Source organism: Oryctolagus cuniculus, chromosome X (genome assembly GCF_964237555.1).
Source record: "Oryctolagus cuniculus chromosome X, mOryCun1.1, whole genome shotgun sequence".
Lineage (NCBI taxonomy): Eukaryota > Metazoa > Chordata > Mammalia > Lagomorpha > Leporidae > Oryctolagus > Oryctolagus cuniculus.
In genome coordinates, this window is record NC_091453.1 from 35,350,688 (window position 1) to 35,371,122 (window position 20,435).

Genomic DNA, 20,435 nt, shown 5'->3' on the forward strand with positions numbered 1-20,435 from the left:
GATCCCCCAGCCCACAAGCTACTGCATGATCCATCCCTTGGTGAAAAGTAGTTAAGGGGCCAGCCCTGTGGTATAGTGGGTAAAGCCACTGCACACAAAGTCAGCATCCCATATGGGTGCTGGTTCAAGTCCCAGCTGCTCCACTTCTCATCCAGCTTCCTGCTAATGCACCTGAGAAAGCAGCAGGAGATGGCCAAAGTGCTAGTGCTTGGGCCCTGCCAGCCCCGTGGGAGACTGGATTAAGCTCCTGGCTCCTGTCTTCGGCATGGCCCAATCATGGCCACTGAGGCAATTTGGGGAGTGAAACAGTGGATAGAAGATCTCTGTCTCTCCCCCTCTTTGTCTCTCCCCTTCTCTAACTCTGACTTTTAAATAAATAAATGTCGCTCCCCGTCTTCATGGAGGAACGACACAGGACCCTGCGCTGTTCTTTCGTCTGCTCGGCCCTCCCCGGGTTTGCTGCTGGTTCTTCCCGGGTTGGCTACCGTCCCTTCCACCTCCGTGGAAGGGCGGTTCCCCCTGCCACATTCCCCACTTCCGCGGGGGAGCGGCACACCGCATGCCGGCTCTCTCGGGGGCTGCACAGGTGTTCCCTCAGATGTTCCCCTTAGATGTTCCTGGTGCATGTTGTCTCTCTCCTCCTTTATAGTCCTCCTCTGCCAATCCCAACTCGGCTGCCCACACGCCGAGTACGCTGCTCTCCTCCAATCAGGAGCAAGTCCTACAGTTTAGTGGCTGAACTGGAGGCAGCTGTGTAGAAGCTGTTTTCTCCTCTCCCAGCGCCATATTGTGGGAGAGCAGATGCATAGAATAAGTCTTAATTCCAGTAACAGTCTAGTCTGAGTTGCTCCCCACAGATCCCCCTTTCTTTTTATTTTTTGGCGTTGATACGCGCCTGTCTTCGGTGCCCCGCGGCACACACTCTGCTCTGCTTGCTAGAGTTGCCCACAGGTGCTTACAAGTCCTATCAATCAGGCAAACTGAATCCGGGTCCTCTCTTCGCCATGTTGTGAGGAGGTTTTTAGGCGCTGATGCGTGCCTGTGTTCGGTGCCCCGCAGCGCATGCTCTACTCTGCTAGAACTGCCTGCAGGTGCTTACAAGCCCTATCAGGCAAACCGAATCCAAGCCTTCTCATTGCCATATTGTGGGGAGACTTATTGGTGTTGATAACGTGCCTGTCTTCGGTGACCTGCGGCACATAAGCTGCTAGCCGCCTGCAGGTGCTCATCGCCTCACTAATCAGGCAGACCGAATCCAAGCTCTCTCATTGCCATGTTGTGGGGAGGCCTTTCTATTTCTCTATTTCTCTATCTCCGGGCATTCCTATTTCTCCCATTTTACCTCTATCTTCCAGCATTCCTATTTCTCTCATTTTACTTCTAAACTTCTGTTTCTCTTATCCCTGCGGCTTCCCGGTGCCCGCCCCGAGGCTGCTTCTCGGCACCTCGCCCCGCGGCAGCTTCAGGGCTCTGCGTGGCTTCCCGGCGCCTCGCCCTGCCGGCGGGCTCCCGGCTCTGCACGGCTCGGCTTCGCGCGCATGCTCCGCGGTCTCCACGCACTTCGCGCCCGCACCACGGCCTCGCGCCAGCTCCGCGTTCCCTATCTATTCACGCCCCGCACGCTCTCTCTGCACGCGGCGGCTTCCGCGAATGTTTCCGCCACCACCGGCATTCAGTCCAAGTTCCCCGGACTAACCTGGCGAATTCCAACCTGGCGGCCCACGTCTCTGCTTCTGGTTCCAGATCTTCACCTCTTGCTCCCCGGGCTGACTTGAAGAATCCCAAGCTGGCTTGCGTTTCCGCCTCGGCCTGCCCCCGCGGCTACATCCTCCCTAACATATTTTTCTCTACCCGGTATGTTTCCCTAAGTTTTCTTCCAACAATATTCCTCCCTCATTTCTCCTGGCTTCTCCCCACAGTCCGTATCCGAGTCTGTTTGTTCTAGCTTTCACTTTCGCTTTCGACCTTAGAGATTTCTCCCAGCTTCCCCCCGTAGTCCGTATCTGAGTCTATGCCTACGCTTTCAATAGCTTCTTCCGGCACCTTTTTCGTCCGGCTTTTCCCTAGGCTGTTTGCTAGTCTCTCTCTCCGATATTTTCCACTTCTTCCCGTTTCTTCCCTCCTAAGTTTCCTATCTGAGTCACGGCACCATTATGTCGCTCCCCGTCTTCATGGAGGAACGACACAGGACCCTGCGCTGTTCTTTCGTCTGCTCGGCCCTCCCCGGGTTTGCTGCTGGTTCTTCCCGGGTTGGCTACCGTCCCTTCCACCTCCGTGGAAGGGCGGTTCCCCCTGCCACATTCCCCACTTCCGCGGGGGAGCGGCACACCGCATGCCGGCTCTCTCGGGGGCTGCACAGGTGTTCCCTCAGATGTTCCCCTTAGATGTTCCTGGTGCATGTTGTCTCTCTCCTCCTTTATAGTCCTCCTCTGCCAATCCCAACTCGGCTGCCCACACGCCGAGTACGCTGCTCTCCTCCAATCAGGAGCAAGTCCTACAGTTTAGTGGCTGAACTGGAGGCAGCTGTGTAGAAGCTGTTTTCTCCTCTCCCAGCGCCATATTGTGGGAGAGCAGATGCATAGAATAAGTCTTAATTCCAGTAACAGTCTAGTCCGAGTTGCTCCCCACAAATAAATATTTTTTTTTAAAAAAATGGAAGCTCAAGGTACTTAAGGTACAGACTAAGAAGGGAGAGAATACTAGGGTGGAAATAAGGAGTCCCCCAAGTGCTGCATTGTAGGAGTGCTTTTTTTTTTTTTAAAGGTAGGGCTAGGTCATTAAATTTGCCCTCTGTTTCCATTTCTCCATTTCCACACTGGAATCTTTAAAACATGGAGACATTTGTTTTTCCAAAGGAGGTTGGAAAGGAGTAACTATATAGATGACTTGCAAGAGCTTTGCAAATAACAGGGGCCAGGTAATGCAGTACTCCGAATTCTCTTTCAAAGTTAACTAGGGAGTAATTCCTAGTTTTTTCTACATATACCCATAAAACATACCCTATCAGAGTGTCTCTTGTTGAGACACTAAAGATAAGGAGGTGGATGGTGCATATTCTACAGCTTCTAGGCATAAGGGGAGCAAGTCAAGAATCCGAATAACAAAAATGGCACTTTTTGCTCTCGCCTGTATGTACAAAAGCTGAAGATGCAACACCAGAGGGCTGAAGAAGACTTCAGAGGAACATACTGGAAAAGGACAGCAAGTTCACAGAGCACCATCTGACTCAACAGATGGCCCTAAAGCTTTTGCCATGATGCCCAATTTCCTAAGCCAACACCCAAAATGATAAAGAAAGCAGAGGATGTTTGTCCTCAGCTCTGGTTTCTATCAGTAATATTTATAGCATCCCTTGGGAAGGAGGCTGCAGGAATAATACAAGGTTTCCTTTCTTCCTCCTATAAGTCTATTATCTCCTTCAGCTTAAATTCCATATTGGACGTGCCACTTTTCAGGGGTCTGATGGACCGCACAAAAGTTTTCCCCAGAGGCAAGTCTCACACCGTCAGAACTACTTCTGGCCACTCCCCAAGTCATCTATGTTACTCAAAGCATGGAGCCCTAAGAAAACAGCCAACAGAGATGGCCCTAATGGAAATAACAGCATCTATACATTCTGCTTTGGGCAAACCTGACAAGGAGGAGAGGCCAACACTCGGCAAAGCTGGTGTGATGGGAGCAAAGGTGTACAGTGGTGGGAGACATGGTTGGGCAAGTGCACAGGCAGATCAAGAAATTTTCCAAAGCCAAGGTAAGCAGTTTGAATTTTATTCTCAGTTCAATAGGAAGCAACTTGTTAAGCAGGGGACTAACATGATTTAAGTTTTATAAAGATCTCCCTTGGTTGATGGATTGGGGAAGGACAAGAATAGAAGCCAGAGAATCAGTTAAAAAGGCTCTTGTAGGAAAGACATAAGGGTGGTTTGTTCTAAGGAGGTAGCAGTAGGGATAGGGAAAAGAGGTTTAATTAGAGGTATATGGAAGAGAGAGAGCTAACAGCATTTGCTGATGAACTGAATGTGAAAAATAAGGAGAAGAGAATAAGCCATGACACGTGGGTCATTTGGCATCTATACCTTCTTAGCACAGCATTCATTCCTGAAACTGAGTCATCAGTAGCTCTAAAAAAAATCCATTGGCAGTCTTCACCATTTTTTTATCCAAGCATTTATGGAGTTTCTATCTACATTTAAGGCACTTGAAGAGATACTATAGAACACGCCAAAATGAGGATATAATCCCTGTGCTCAAGGAATTTACAGTGTGCTTCACAGTACAAGAAAAAAAAACCTTAGATAACCACTAAATGGGACAAAATGTCTTAATCATCAGAAAGCAAATGGTAACAGAATGAGAGTTAAGGAGTACGGGGGCTGGCATTGTGGCACAGTGGGTTAAGCTGCTGCTGGCATCCCACATTAGAGCACTGGTTCAAGTCCCGGCTGCTCCATTTCCCAAGCAGCTCCCTGCTAATGTGCCGAGGAAAGCAATAGAAGATGGCTCAAATGCTTGAGCCCCTGCCCCCACATAGGAGACCCAGAATGAATTCCTGGCACCTGGCTTCAGCTTTGCCCAGCCCTGGATGTTGCATCCATTTTGGGGAGTGAACCAGCAGATGGAAGTTATTCTCTCTCTCTCTCTCTCTCTCTCTCTCTCTTTCTCTCTCAGTATGTGTGTGTGTGTGTCCCCTCCTCTCTCTGTTGCTCTACCTTTCAAATAAATATTTTTCAAGAAAAGAGAGAGCACAGCTGGTGGAATAAGGGAAGGCTTCACGGAGCCTCTGAGTGAATTTTGAAAGACAGTACAATTTCTTTTTTTTGACAGGCAGAGTGGACAGTGAGAGAGAGAGACAGAGAGAAAGGTCTTCCTTTTGCCGTTGGTTCACCCTCCAATGGCCGCTGTGGCCAGCGCGCTGTGGCCGGTGCACCGTACTGATCCGAAGGCAGGAGCCAGGTACTTCTCCTGGTCTCCCATGCGGGTGCAGGGCCCAAGCACTTGGGCCATCCTCCACTGCACTCCTGGGCCATAGCAGAGAGCTGGCCTGGAAGGGGGGCAACCGGGACAGAATCCGGCGCTCCGACCGGGACTAGAACCCTGTGTGCCGGCGCCGCTAGGCGGAGGATTAGCCTAGTGAGCCGCGGCGCCGGCCAAAAGAAAGACAGTCCAATTTCAGCTGGAGAAGACTAGAAGAGAGGGCCTTCCAACTTTACGTGAACGAAAGTCAGAAAGGCACAAATGCAATGAAGGAAGAAAGCACAGTTTCTATAAGGCATATATGAAGTAAAACTAGGATGATTCAAGGGCATGCTGGGCCTTAAGCCTTAGGTGAAAGCATTGACTTTACGGAGTCCAACAGGCCAGAGAGAGGCCCTAGGTGTTCCAGAGCACTAGAGCAATATGGTAGAAGCAATATGTAAGCTCAATTATGCAGAGAAAAACTGAAGCATTGAAGGATGCATAAGCTAGTGCAACAGACACTGATGGTACCTCAAAAAGTTTGTGAAAGTGTGTATTACAAAAAAATCTATGCATGGATTTCAAAACTTTTACACCAAAATAAACTTATAATTCCAATTCTAATGAAGGTTTTTAATTTCAGATTTTTTCTCCCAAAACCATTGATCAACATATAATACAGCGCAAAATTTCAACACATATACACAGTGTACACATATACACAGTGTAAGCTGATCAAGCCAGGCCCCTAGCCTTTCCATTCCCTTATCTCTTCTTTGTGTCTGGTGCCTATCAGCTCCTCTCTTCCAGCTCTTCACATAATATATCAGACATCATTGGGAACCACAGTCACCCCATTGTGCTGTGGAACACCAGACTCATTGCTTCTATCTGACTGGGTTTTAGGACCTGTTATTCAACCTCCCTCTATATCCCTTCCTCCCACCTCTCCTAGCCTCTACTCTTCACTATTCTAAGTTCAGACCGAATATTTATCAAACTTCCACATGAGAGAGAACATGTGTGGTATTTGTCTTTCTGTGTCTGGCTTATATCACTTCAAATCGTGATCTCCAGTTCCATCCAGTTTGCTGCAAATGTCAGGATTCCATTCTTTTTTATGGCTGAATAATATTCCATTGTTGATATATACCACAATTGTTTTAATGTATCCTCATATAAATGGTCAAGCTAGAGTAACAGCAGTGGGGATGTGGCAGAAAGGAAGGGGGTGAGAGAAAAATAACAGGATTGGGGCTGGCGCCGCGGCTCACTAGGCTAATCCTCCGCCTAGCGGCGCCGGCACACCGGGTTCTAGTCCCGGTAGGGGCGCCGGATTCTGTCCCGGTTGCCCCTCTTCCAGGCCAGCCCTCTGCTGTGGCCAGGGAGTGCAGTGGAGGATGGCCCAGGTGCTTGGGCCCTGCACCCCATGGGAGACCAGGAAAAGCACCTGGCTCCTGGCTCCTGCCATCGGATCAGCGCGGTGCGCCGGCCGCAGCACGCCGGCCGCGGCGGCCATTGGAGGGTGAACCAACGGCAAAAGGAAGACCTTTCTCTCTGTCTCTCTCTCTCTCACTGTCCACTCTGCCTGTCAAAAAAAAAAAAAAAAAAAAAAAAAAAAAAAAAAAAACAGGATTGGGATGCTAATTAGATATGGAGGAGAGCAGATAACTGAGAAGCACCCAGGAAAGTGGTACTATCACTAGCTTAGTTTCATTTTAGAGATGAGTTTTGTGTGCAGCAAATTGTGCAGATAGATATGTGCAGGGAGTAGCTGGACATCTGGGCTGCAGTGCTAGAAACAGATTAGGGCAGGGTATGGACATGTGATCGCTATCCACAGCAATGAGGCAGTCAAGGCTGAGGCAATGGTTGTAACTGCCCACAGTAAGTGTATGTGAAGGAAAGAGGGTGAATGGAAGATTCCTACGGAACAGCTATAATTCAGGCAGGAAAGGATGAAGAGAAACAAAACAATCAACTGCCATCTTTGATGCCATTGGCAATGTATCTTTTTTTAAGTGTCAGCACAGTTGTGAGAAAATAGACATAACATTGCTGGGTGGAAATGGAAATGGGTACACACTTGCTGAAGGGAATTTTGCTACATGTTATCAGGAGACTGCAAAATGTTCCTACAGTCCTTGCTTTGGGCAAGATATACATATACTTATGTACACACATACATAAAATTGGAATGACACAGAAAATTAGCCTGTTCCCTGCAGAAAGATGACCTACAAATTAGTGAACCACTTCTATCTTTTTTCAGGAATTTGAGGTGAAGTAAATTATGCAAGGATTGAACCCAAGGTTTTTTCCATGCAAATTCCTATTTGTACCCCTCTCCCACAAACAGTGGTGCTCAAGGCTTGTTCTATAGACTTGCATCAGCATCCCCGGGGAACATCTCAGAAATGAAATTCCAGACCCTGTGAATCAGAACCGCTAGGGGTGGGACCCAGCAACTAGAGCTGAGACAAGCCCTCTAGGTGATTCTGATACACCTCAAGTTTGACAGCCATTCCTCTACCATACATTTTGAAACAGATTTTCAAATGGCTTATTCAAAATATAGGCTGCTGCTGGCTCTTGCTGCTTTGATTTATGTGAGGTCTTACCTTCCCAGGCTCAGAGCCTCCCTTCAATGGTCAGTGCTACGTATATAAGAGCGGGTAGCTACTTGAAAAGCACTTGTGTACAAGGGGCAGTGATGCACTTCTTTACAGCGAAGAAGCTTCCAGAACAAAAAAGTGCAATTCCTGAGTCACAGCTGCCTTTATCAGGGGGAAATATGGGCTGGTGAGCAGTGGCCATATAATATACCTCCCCCATGAGGTCTCTTTTCATAAAGGCTTCCATCTGGTTCCACAATATTCTGCATAAGCCCCTGGGGAAATTTCCTGTTCTGATGTATTCACAGTCACAAGCCTCTAGTTTAACAACCTTTTCATTTCCTTGATTTTCCTTTTTTTAAAACAGTTTTATTAAGGCTAAGTTGAAATAAAAATTCTACATGTTTATGGTGTACAATACAATGTTTTGAAATATGTATATATTGTGAAGTGATAAAATCAAACTCATGAACATATCTATCAACTTATATATGAATGCTTATATATTTTCATGGTGAGAACATTTAAGATCTACACATTTAGCAATTTCAAATATATAATATATTATTATTAACTGTGGTCACCATGCTGTACATTAGATCTCCAGGACATATTCATTCTGCAGAACTTAAACTTTGCATCCTTTTCTCTACATCTTCTCAATTGCCCCCCCTAACCCCTGGTAACCATCATTCTACTCTGCTCATTTTTTTAAGATTTCATTTGTTGCAAATGACAGAATTTCCTATGTTTAATGGCTGAAAAGTATTCCCTTGTGTATATATACCACATTTTCCTTATCCATTCATCTGTTGATGGACACTTAAGTTCTTTCTACTTTTTATCTATTGTGACTTATGTTACAATGAACATGGGAGTGCAGACATCTTTTTGACATACTTATTTCATTTGCCTTGGATATATACAAGAGGTCTTCAAAAGTTCATGAGAAATGCATATTATTTTAAAAAAAATTTGCAAGGATTTCAAAAATTTTTACACCAAAGTAAATCTTTTTTATATATATTTTAAATTTATTTAGTAAATACAAATTTCAAAAGTACAGTTTATGGATTACAATGGCTCCCCCCCATAATTTCCCTCCCACTTGCACTCCTCCCATCTTCCGCTCCCTCTCCCATTCCATTCACATCAAGATTCATTTTCAATTCTCTTTATATACAGAAGATTGATTTAGTATATATTAAGTAAAGATTTCATCAGTTTGCACCCACACAGAAACACAAAGTGTAAAATACTGTTTCAGTACTAGTTATAGCATTACTTCACATTGGACAACACATTAAGGACAGATCCCACATGAGAAGTAAGTACACAGTGACTCCTGTTGTTGACGTAACAATTTGACACTCTTGTTTATGGCGTCAGTAATCTCCCTAGGCTCTAGTCATGAGTTGCCAAGGCTATGGAAGCCTTTTGAGTTCGCCGACTTCGATCTTATTCTGACAGGGTCATAGTCAAAGTGGAAGTTCTCTCCTCCCTTCAGAGAAAGGTACCTCCTTCTTTGATGGCCCCATTCTTTCCACTGGGATCTCACTCGCAGAGATCTTTCATTTAGGTCTTCTTCTTTTTTTTTTCCCCAGAGTGTCTTGGCTTTCCATGCCTAAATTACTCTCATGGGCTCTTCAGCCATATCCGAATGCCTTAAGGGCTGATTCTGAGGCCAGGGTGCTATTTAGGACATCTGCCATTCTATGAGTCTGCTGTGTATCCCGCTTCCCATGATGGATCGTCCTCTCCCTTTTTGATTCTATCAGTTAGTATTAGCAGACACTGGTCTTGTTTGTGTGATCCCTTTGACTCTTAGACCTATCAGTGTGATCAATTGTGAACAGAAATTGATCACTTGGACTAGTGAGATGGCATTGGTACATGCCACCTTGATGGGATTGTACTGGAATCCCCTGGCACGTTTCTAACTCCACCATTTGGGGTAAGTCCGATTGAGCATGTCCCAAATTGTACATCTTTTAATTCCATCTTTTGACACAGATTTTGAAGGACTCTTATAGACTCCAAAGTGGAATTGCTGAATCAAGGGGTAGTTCTGTTTTTAATTGAGGGGTATATTTATATTATTTTCCATAATTATTATGCTAAATTTATATTTCCACAAATGGTGCACAATGGTTTCCTTTTCTCTACAACTTCACCAAAGCTTATCTTTTGTCTTTCTGATAGCAATCATTCTAACAAGTGTGAGCTGGTATCTCATTGTAGTTTTGATTTACATTTCCCCAATGATTAGTGATGTTGATTTTTTTTATCACTTAAGAACTGTTACTTATTAATTAGCTCTCTAATATTGGAAAAAAATCTGTGTTTGGGCACATCATGAACAGTCGTTTGTAATTACAGGAATTATGTGGATCCCTTCAGAATATTTATGCCAGCAATTACAGAACAGATAAAGTCTATCACACTTTTCATACTTACATAAATACATTTTGGTTGGACCATTTTCAGTCCCATATCCACAACCAAATATCTTTTGCAGGCAATGTCTGAAGTGGAGACTTCTACAATTATAGTGCTTATGTTCTGGGTCAGTTGTCATGTGTTCAGTTCTTGTATTTTGTTCGGTTCCCTCAGAGAAGTTAGAGATGCAAGTCTTTCTCAAGCAGTTTCATGCTATCTATTTACATACTATTTACATTACATAGTGTTCTTGTGCATAATTGTAACATATCTTTCCTTTCGTTCACTCCTAAGTATATGATTCCTTTCTAAAAAAATATTTTTATTTACTTGAAAGGTAAACGGAGGGGAGAGAGAGAGAAAGAGACAGAGAGAGAGAGAGAGAGATTCATGTTAGTCATTTGCATGTTGTCTTTGGGAAATTTCTATGCAGGTGCTTTATCTATTTTTTAATTGGGTTATTTCATGTCCTTAAATATTTTAGATATTAATTCCTTATCACATGCATGGTTTGCAAATATTTTCTCCTATTCAACGGTTGTCTTTTTACTCTGTTGATTGTTTCCTTTGCTGTGCAAAAGCTTTTTTAGTTGGATGAAGTCCTATTTGTCTATTTTTGTTTTTGTTGCCTGTGCTTTGAGGATCTGATCCAAAAAATCTTGCCAAGCCCAATGTCAAGAACTTTTCACTCTATTTTCTTCTAGTAGTCTTATGTCAAAGTCTTTAACCCATTTTGGGTTGATTTTTATATAGGATGTGAGGTAAGTGTCCAAATTCATTCTTCTGCAAATGACTAACTAGTTTTCCAAAGACTTTGCTCTTACTGTATATTACTTACATCTTTTTAAAAAAATATTATTTATTTAGTTATTTATTTGAAGGAGTTACAGAAAGAGAAGGAGAGACAGAGAGATCTTTCACTCACTGGTTCACTCCTCAAGATGGCCTCAAGGGCCAGGGCTGGGCCAAGCAGAACCCAGGAGCCAGGAAATTCCTCTGGGTCTTCCACATGGGTGGCAGTGGTCCAAGACTCGGGCCATCCTCTGCTGCTTTCCCAGGCCGTTAGCAGAGAGCTGGATCAGGAGTTGGGCAACCAGTATTGAAACTGGTGCCCTTGTGGGATGCTGGCATTGCAGGCATTGGTTTGGTTACTAATAGTCTACAGCCAGAGATATTTACATAAAGGAGGTCATGCTTGAGGTCTGGTCTTAAAGGAAGGGTGGGGATTAATCTACATGAAAGGTACTACTGAAGAAAGAATAGCATGGGAAAATCGGGAATGTGAGGGGGAAATGGTGTCCTGAAGCTAGGAGGTAAGGCTAGAGAGGCAGGCTAGAGCACAACCTGGAGAATGACAGGATCAGACTTGCACTTTGAAAAGATGCATCTGTTGGCATTTTGTGGTGAGAAAAGAGGCAGGTGGATCAGTTAGGAAATGAATACTATAGTCCAAGTGATCTATGATTCAGGGATATAATGTAGGGGAAGGCCTGGAATTGTCTAGTCTAGAAGGTGGAACCCAGTCAGTTTGGGTATGTGATCAGACAGATGTGAGAGGTATAGAAGAGAAGAGTCTAGAGTATCTACCAGATTTTTCACTTTAGAAAATGACTTAGCCTCTCACCAGCTTCAGAAGAGTAGTGGGCAGAATTAATTCAGTTTCGGACAAGCTGATTTTTTTAAAGTGCTTCTTTTTTTTTTTAAATGATATCTGCTTAAGGCACCCTATTCAAATAGTACAAAGGCACATACAATGAAAAAGGAGTATCACACACTCCAATGGAAGCCACCATCAACTCTTTCTTATTTGTTCCTGAGTAGCAGTATGGCATAGTGTTAAAAACATCAACTCTAGAACCAGGCTGTCTACAGTTGAGCTTGCCATTTCTAGCTCTGTGCCTTGAGCTAATTACTGAACATGACTGCCTCACATGCATTATCTTGAAAACAGGAGTCATAAAAATGGAGCACAAAAAAAGCTTACTGTAACACTGTCTGGAATCTTGCAGTTGATGTTTAATAGTATATCTTGGAGATAAGTTTACAATTGCATATACTGTTGCAATGAATTTTGATAAATGCATAGTATTTCCTTGCTCAGTGATTTTACCTATATCTGTCTTCTCTCTCTCAACTAGAGCACAGGGCTACAGCATGAACTACAAGGCTATAGCAGTATCAATGATGCCTACCACATGTTTGACACTCAGAAACATCTATTAAATCAATTAAATTATATCATGAGAATTTTCTACTTAAGAAGAGCTTTGGTGAATTAATTATTTTGGAATGTCTACCTTCTTTTTAACTTTCAAAAGTCATATTAAGAACAATGGTATTGCCAACACTGTGGCGTACTGGGTAAAGCTGCTGCCTGCAGTGCTGGCATCCCACATGGGCGCCAGTTCCAGTCCTGGCTGCTCCTCTTCTGATCCAGCTCTCTGCTATGGCCTGGGAAAGCAGTAGAAGATGGCCCAACTCCTTGGGTCCCTGCACCCATGTGGGAAACCGGGAGGAAGCTCCTGGCTCCTGGCTTCAGATTGGCACAGCTCCGATCATTGTGGCCAATTGGGGAGTGAACCAGCAGATGGAAGACCTCTCTCTCTCTCTCTCTCTCTCTCTCTCTCTCTGCCTCTCCTTCTCTCTCTCTCTGTGTGTAACTCTTTCAAGTGAACAAATAAATCTTTAAAAGTAAAAAAAAAAAGAACAATGGTATACATTCACTGGATAGATACCCAGTAGAGGTAGGTGCTAATCTAGTTAGTTTCTCATCAGTTACCTATTTAGTACTTGCAAGATCACTGTCACATTGGGATTATTGCTCTGAATTACCATTAAGACAAGACTATAATATGTTTAAAGACTTCCCCAGTATTCCACTGAGTCCGCAGAGCTTACATTTAAAACGTCCAAGTACATTGCTTCATCCACACAATTTCTTTCATTGATTTTTTTCAAACAGGCACGCAGTGTGCTTAATTGAAATGTGAACATTATTTTTCCATAGTTTTGATGTAAAAATGTGATTAACAAAATAAGTAAATATGAATATATCAACATCTCAAGTTTAGTGTCTAATTACAGTTACTATGAGTAATGAGAGCAAGTACCTCTGTGTCCCTGAAGTAAACTTGTGTCATAATACAAAGGGAGATGAGATGCAGCAGGGTGCTGTATTAACATCCATAATGATGCATCTGATGTTCCCAGAATGAATTGTTGTTTGACGGCAAGGGAGAATGACAATAGTAAGAATTATGGCAAAAGTACATAAGGTTAATCAACATATAATTGACTTAAATATGCACGTTTCAGATGTTTTCTTTTATTGGTGTTTATGATTTATTATTTAGAAATACTGTAAGCTAATATACTAGATATATTTCCCTATTAAACATGCCTGAAATGGAAACATGCACACATAAAGTGAATTAATTTTTATGACACATAGTAGATATATCGCTTATAGGAGATTTTCTTCTGCAAACACAATAACCTACACATAATGAGGTATCAACTTCTTCAGTGAGATTTGGTCTAAGACACACACACACATACACTTCAGGAGCAATTTAAAGCTACTGGAAGAAAAGCACTAGATTACAAACTTTTTCAGTACCTCTTAATACATGTATTATTAAACAGAGCACACCTCAAAGAAACAGAAGGAATACAGAATACAAATGACAACATTTTCCTTCTGAGACTGACCCAGCTTCCGGTCAGAAAAGAAGATGCCTTCACCCAACAGATGGCTACTGGATGTCTTAATATAAGGAGCCAACAACTACTAGTTCAATTGTAAGCAGACCCACACCTAAGCTTTAACCCCTCACCCCATCCAAGAGCCAATTAACTCAGTTTATTCTTCCTTGGAAACTGGCAAGCATTCCAGGTCAAGGCAAGGCTAAAGCCTGGATAAGTGAGAAAGACTCAATTATCCTCTCAAACCAATTTATACTGTATTTTGCTCTGGTTCTACTGAGGGGCAAGGTCATTGCTAAGGCTAAGACCCACAGAGTGAGGCAAAGGAGAAAGCCTGCACAGCTCAAGAATTTTAAAACTCATATAAGGCTTTCTGAAGAACTTAGCTAAAATACTCAATTCAAAGTCTCTGAAAGTATTAACAAAACAGAAATAAACAGGTAGCAATCAACTAAGTTTTACAAAGAACAATCTAGATATAAAGTCAAACATACTGTGAGACAATGTCATCATTTGTAATATGGGGATATATTCATTCCTAACGTCACAACAGTGCTGCGATGATTAAATGACACCATGCACTTGAGAACTACTAGCACTGTAGCTGACCCATAGTAAATGCTGGTATAGAGTCACAGAACTAGCATTTACAGAGTGTTTATTCAATCTCAAGGTAATCATAGTTCTGGGTGGGCCACTTCAAAGTTAGGTCAGGGAGCTGGCATGGCACAGTGGGTTGAACCATCTCCTAGAACCTGGGCATCCCATATCGGAGTGCTGGTTCCAGTCCCAGTGGCTCTATTTCTAATCCAGCTCCCTGCTAATGTGGCTGGGAAAGCAGTGAAAAATGGCCCAAGTGCATAGGCCCCTGCCAATCTTGTAGGAGACCTGATGGAGTTCCAGGCTCCTGGCTTTGGCCTGGCTCAGCCCTGGCCATTATGGCCATTTGGGGAGTGAACCAGTGGATGGAAGATCTCTCTCTTCTTTCTCTCTGTCACTCTGCTTTTCAAATACATAAAATAAATCTTGAAAAACATTTACATGGGAAGGTGTCCTTGAAGAGCTTTTCATATTGGATTCAAATTTCTAAAGACAACTTAGTTCACCTTACTGGTCTTAACATTTTCAAAGCAACTGTTGGGTACAGGACTGATATAGCACTGTCTCAATGAACTGTAGAGCTATGAGAGTCCCAAAACTCATTAACGCAAATGCAAAGAAAAGACACGGGTTCTGGAGTGACACAACAGAGAGAAATTTGAGCCCAAGCCCCAATCTTTATGATGATGTGGCCTAAGGCAATCAACATGTCCCTTTTGAGCTCTGGTTTGCTATCATTACTGTATTCCGTGATTTTTCAAGGTCTAAGGTCAATCAAGCTATCCAGATCCTGGGACATTATAGCAACACAGAGTTACTCTCCCAGTCCCACTGTAGCAAAGCAATGACCAATGCAAGTATTTACTCTGATGAGCAACAGGGAGGGGAGAAGAAATTCTTTATATGCTGGTGATTTATTGCGACATGAAAGGGGCTTCTAGCCATACTTCCTGTTCTGGGGGATTCATCTTATCAATGATTCTGAATCACATATAATACATCAGCCATACTCCCTATCACTTCATGAATGCCCTCTCCCACTCATCCTTAAACTTTCCCTTATTAAACCCTAAGCTTTTACCAGAAGTATAGAAGTACAGAACAGCAAAGAATCAATCTCTCTACCACCCACACACCAAAAATGAAGACAGTAAGGAGGGGCTGGGGGAGACAGAAAAAACAATTCTTAATCCCTTGCAAAATGCATAAAAATAGTGTTAATTTTCTTTCAAAATGTTCCATTCCCTTGGAAGGGCCATGGATACCTTAAGAAATTTTGTTCTAGAGTGCAAAGAGGGACAATATCAGGCAAGTAGCCTTCACTGTATACAAATTTAAATCAAACCATTTTGGGGACAGAGAAAGAGAAGGGCAGGTGATTTTGTGTTCTTTCCCCCAGAGGGAAAAAAAAATCTATTGTGTATAACTTCTCAAAGATCACTAGAATGCATATATTAACTTTATACTTAATAAAATTGAAGGATATTCTGCACCCTCATCATAGGGGGAAAAAGGAAGACTATATCTCTGTATTAGGAGCCAGAGATACAATCATTTTTAGCCGAACAAGGATGCCAGAATGGCCAACCCATGCTTTCCTTTTGATTAGCTGGAAAGCAATCAATGCACTCTGGCTAGATTGGAGCTTTCACTCAAAATAGAAACTGGCCTGAAGTCCAGAAAGCTGGCAGTTCAGAGACAAATCCCCAGAAGGGATCTTGACACTTGCACTCAACTCCAGAGTTGGCATGCTCTTCAGGACCCAAGTTTAAGACTGAAGCTGGAAGAAGTTAAGAAATAAGGACTGGTGATGCATACTCAATGTCTTTAGGATTCATATGTTTCTATCAGTAGCTGAAAGAAACATCTTTGGTGTTAATTGTGTGCTCCATTTAGCTGTTTTGATAAAGACAATGGATTTGTAATAAAGACATTTTAAAATGTTTAAATTTATTAAAGGATAGGGAGATAATGCTTATAAATCTTAAGATGGGAGTTAAAACATCATTGGAACTTCTGCTTCTGGGGAAATGGAGATGAACATTTCCCTATTCCTTCAGCTGGTATAATTAAAATTCTTGGACATTATATGTAAAACAAACAAAAAAAGACTTTCATCTGGCATCTTCTGATACTGTTCATTAGGAGAAAATATTTGCAAAACACATAACTGAAAAAAGATGAGTGCCTTGAATACATAAAGAAATTTAAAAATTCAAGAGTGAAAAACAATCCAATTTAGAAAAGTCTTAATGAAATGAAGATGCCTTCTGTTGTATTAAGAACACAGATGGAGTGGGAGTTTGACATAGCAGTTAAGACATCACTTCGGATATCCTCATCCTGTGTTGGAGTGGCTGGGTTCGACTCTCAGCTCTGCTTCCAATTTCAGTTTCCTGCTAATACACATCCTGTGAGGCAGCAGGTGATGATTCAAGTACTTATAACCCTGCCAACCACCTGGGAGATTTCAATTGAGTTACTGGCTTTGACCAGGCCTAGCGTGAACCAGCAGATGGGAGAACTCTGCCTGTCTCTGTCTCCCTCTCAAATAAAATGAAAATATTTTTAAAAGAAGGCAGGCCAGCTAGGGACCTTGGATTACCAAGAACGACACAGTGGTTAATTCCCTGAATTTTCTTTTTACCTTCTATAGCCCATATTAGCAGCTGAGAAGCAACAACCTGAACACACTAGCAGGCAGAGACAAAATAAGGTTTAGCAAAAGCCTGCCCTCACTGCCCAGGAGACCAGGAAAGTGGTGACCTGGCAAGATAGAAAACTGTTAGACAGTAACTGCTCTATTCCAAGCAAAAACCTATGGCCCTACTCCCATTCATGCCAAGAAAGGCTGAACTGTCAGCCCAGACTTCCCCTCTGGCCAGGCTGTATTAAGACACACCAGACCCCACCCCTTACACCAAGGTGTTGGCAGAAAAGGTAAAATCTAGAAAAAAGAATTTCATCCATGCTGGATGGTATTATGGCCATCCACTCCCATTTTGTATTGATGAGGAGTTATTCCATCCAGCTGCTGAAGTGGAGAGTTGGAACTTCCACCACTGCTCAGCAGTAAGGAAGCCTCTCCCCATCTCTGGGGTATCAGTGGAGACCACATGGGGAGCAGCAAGCAGGTGCTCCCAGCAAGGGAGGTATCAGTGGAAACATAGCAAGAACAAGGAACCTCATCTTTCAAGTAGGAAGAGAAGCCAAGGAACTTGGACTCCTATCTCCAACATGGCAGTGTGGTAGCAACCCCACTCCCTGCCAGAGCAGGGTCAGAGGAAATCGGATAAAACAAAGTTTGAATGTGATCCAAAATCTTATAATATAATACCTAGAATGTCTAGATTTCAACAGAAAATCATTCATTATACTAAGAACCAGGAATATCTCAAACTGAAACAAGGATGATACTCAATATATACCAACACCAAGATGACAGAAAGGTTGGGACTATGTGATAAAACACTCATCATAAAAACGTTTCAGGCCGGTGCAGCGGCTCTGCCTGTGGCGCCGGCACACCGGGTTCTAGTCCCGGTCTGGGCGCCGGATTCTGTCCTGGTCGCTCCTCTTCCTGTCCAGCTCTCTGCTGTGGCCCAGGAGTGCAATGGAGGATGGCCCAAGTGCTTGAGCCCTGCACCTGGCTCCTGGCTTTGGATCAGCACGGTGCGTCGCCACAGCACGCGGGCTGAAGCGGCCATTGTGGGGTGAACCAGCAGAAAAAATGGAAGACCTTTCTCTCTGTCTCTCTCTCTGTCTACTCTGCCTGTCAAAAAAAAAAAAAAAACAAAACAAAACAAAAAACAAACAAAAAACGTTTCAATGAGTAATTACAGACGCGCATAAAACGCATGGAAAAAAATAGTCCCAGCAAAGAAATATCACATCTTGGCAAATAAAAAAAAGAATATATAAAAAGAATCAAATGGAAATGTTAGGACATAAAAATACAATATTAAAAACCAATCAAATTAATAATCACAAGAGTATGATGGATGGGACAAAAGAAATAATTAGTAAATCTGAATATCTAACAATAGGAATTACCCAATATGAACACTAAAAATAAAATAGACTGAAAAAATGAACAAATTCTCAAGTATCTTTTGGAGTATAAAATGTTAACACTCACAGTATCACATTCATACTATCAGAGTACTAAAAGGAGAGAAGAAAGAGTGCAGAGCTAAAGAAAAGAACTTTAATAAATAATGCTTAAACTGGCCCAAGCACCACAATTTGGCAAAAAAAAAATTCTCAAATAAGGGGAAACTAAGACAATTTGTTGCTGAAAGACCTACTTTAAAAATAATGGCTAAAGGAAGTTTTCTAAACATAAAGGAAATGAAAGAAGGAATCCTAGAATATCAGGAAGGAAAAAGCAACATACACACACATATGCACACATAGACACACAATTATAATATCTGATGTGGCCCTAAATATATGCAAAGGAAATATTTAGACAATTTTGCTATCAATGGGGGAGTACCAAGGAATGTAAAGAGACAAAAGTTTCTATACTTCACTCCAACTGGTAAAATGACAGCATCAATACACTGTGATATCAATGTGTGCATGTGTGTATACATAACTAATATAGTGCCAATAGCAACCACTGAAAAATCTATATGAAGAGATAACAAAAACACTAAAAATAAATAAAAATAGAATTCTAATTAATATTTAATAACCTATAGTAATGCAGGAAAAAATAGAAAAGTGAAATAAAGGGAACAAAGAAAAAACAAAATAAAATGTTGGGGTTAAGTCCTAACATATCATTTACATTATTTGTAAATGGCCTAAATATACCAACTAAAGGACAGAGACTAGCATAGTGCAAAGAAACACACGAGAAAACACATATTCATGATCAGAAATTCAGTTTCAACAAAACATAATGGGCAGGTTGAAAGTAAAAGGATAGAAAAATACCATGTAAGCAATAACCAAAGAAACAAGGAATGGCCATACTAATAGCAGATAAAGAAAATTACTGCAAAGAAAATTACTAGAAACAGAGAAGGAATTGCACAATGATAAAAGGGTCATTCCATCATGAAGATTTAACAGCCCAAAATATGCATGTATAAAACAACTGACCCCATAAATATGTGAGCAAAGCTAGATAGAACTGGAAAGAAAAAGAGAGAAATTCACAATTATACAGTATTTGGCATCTTCAACTCTCCTCTCCTAACAACTGCTAGAATAACTAGACAGAAAATAAGCAAAGATATAGAATAATTCACTACCACTAACCAATAAGATCTAATTGACATTTAGAGAACATTTTACAAACACTAGTAGAATGCATATCACTTTCAAATGCTCATGAGACATATGCCAAAATAGACTACAACCTGGCCACAAAACAAATCTCAATAGTTTTAAAAGAATTTAAATCACACACCATTCAGTCTCTTACTACAATGAAATAAATCTGAAAGTAAATAATACAAAATGATTATAAACTAAACAACATATCCCTAAGCAATCTATGGGTCAAATATGAACTCTCCAAAGAAAACATAAATTACATCACTAATGGAAATGAAAATACAAGACATCCAAATGTGTGAGACACAGCTAGAGCAATGCCAAGAGGCAAATTGATGGCGCTAAATTATTTTATTATAAGAGAGAAAAAGGTTTAAATCAATAATGTAAGCTCCCATCACGAGAAAGTAGAAAAAGAAGAGCATAGGAAACCCAAAGCAAGCAGAAAAAAGGAAATAAATGCTCATGTAAGAGCAAAAATCAATGAAATTAAAGATGAAAAGTACAGAAAATCAATGGGGAAAAACGTTAACTTTTTAAAAATGTCAGCAAAATTAGAAAACTTCTATTAAGACTGACAAAAGAAAGAGAAAAGATATAATGAAACAAGGATTAGACTCTGAAGATACCAAAAAGATAATAATACTATGAACAACTTTATACACATAAATATGGCAATTTAGATGAAGCCAACTACTTCCTTGAAACCTACAAACTACTACAATTCACCTAATATGGAATACATCATTGAATAGTCCTATAATTATTAAGAAAAGTAATTCATAAAATAAAACATCTCATAATAGAAATCTCCAGGATCATATAATTTTC

General features: G+C 41.8%; 1 protein-coding gene and 1 non-coding gene across 5 annotated transcripts in view; one reads left to right on the forward strand and one right to left on the reverse strand.

The window, feature by feature from the left end:
* Positions 1-20,435, reverse strand: part of SHROOM4 (shroom family member 4) — a 264,044-nt gene that overhangs the window by 71,307 nt on the left and 172,302 nt on the right. The gene's annotated exons all lie outside the window — the stretch shown is intronic.
* LOC127487857 (U6 spliceosomal RNA) lies at positions 7,121-7,223 on the forward strand. The gene has a single exon (XR_007915110.1). It is a non-coding gene; the product is annotated as a U6 spliceosomal RNA (small nuclear RNA).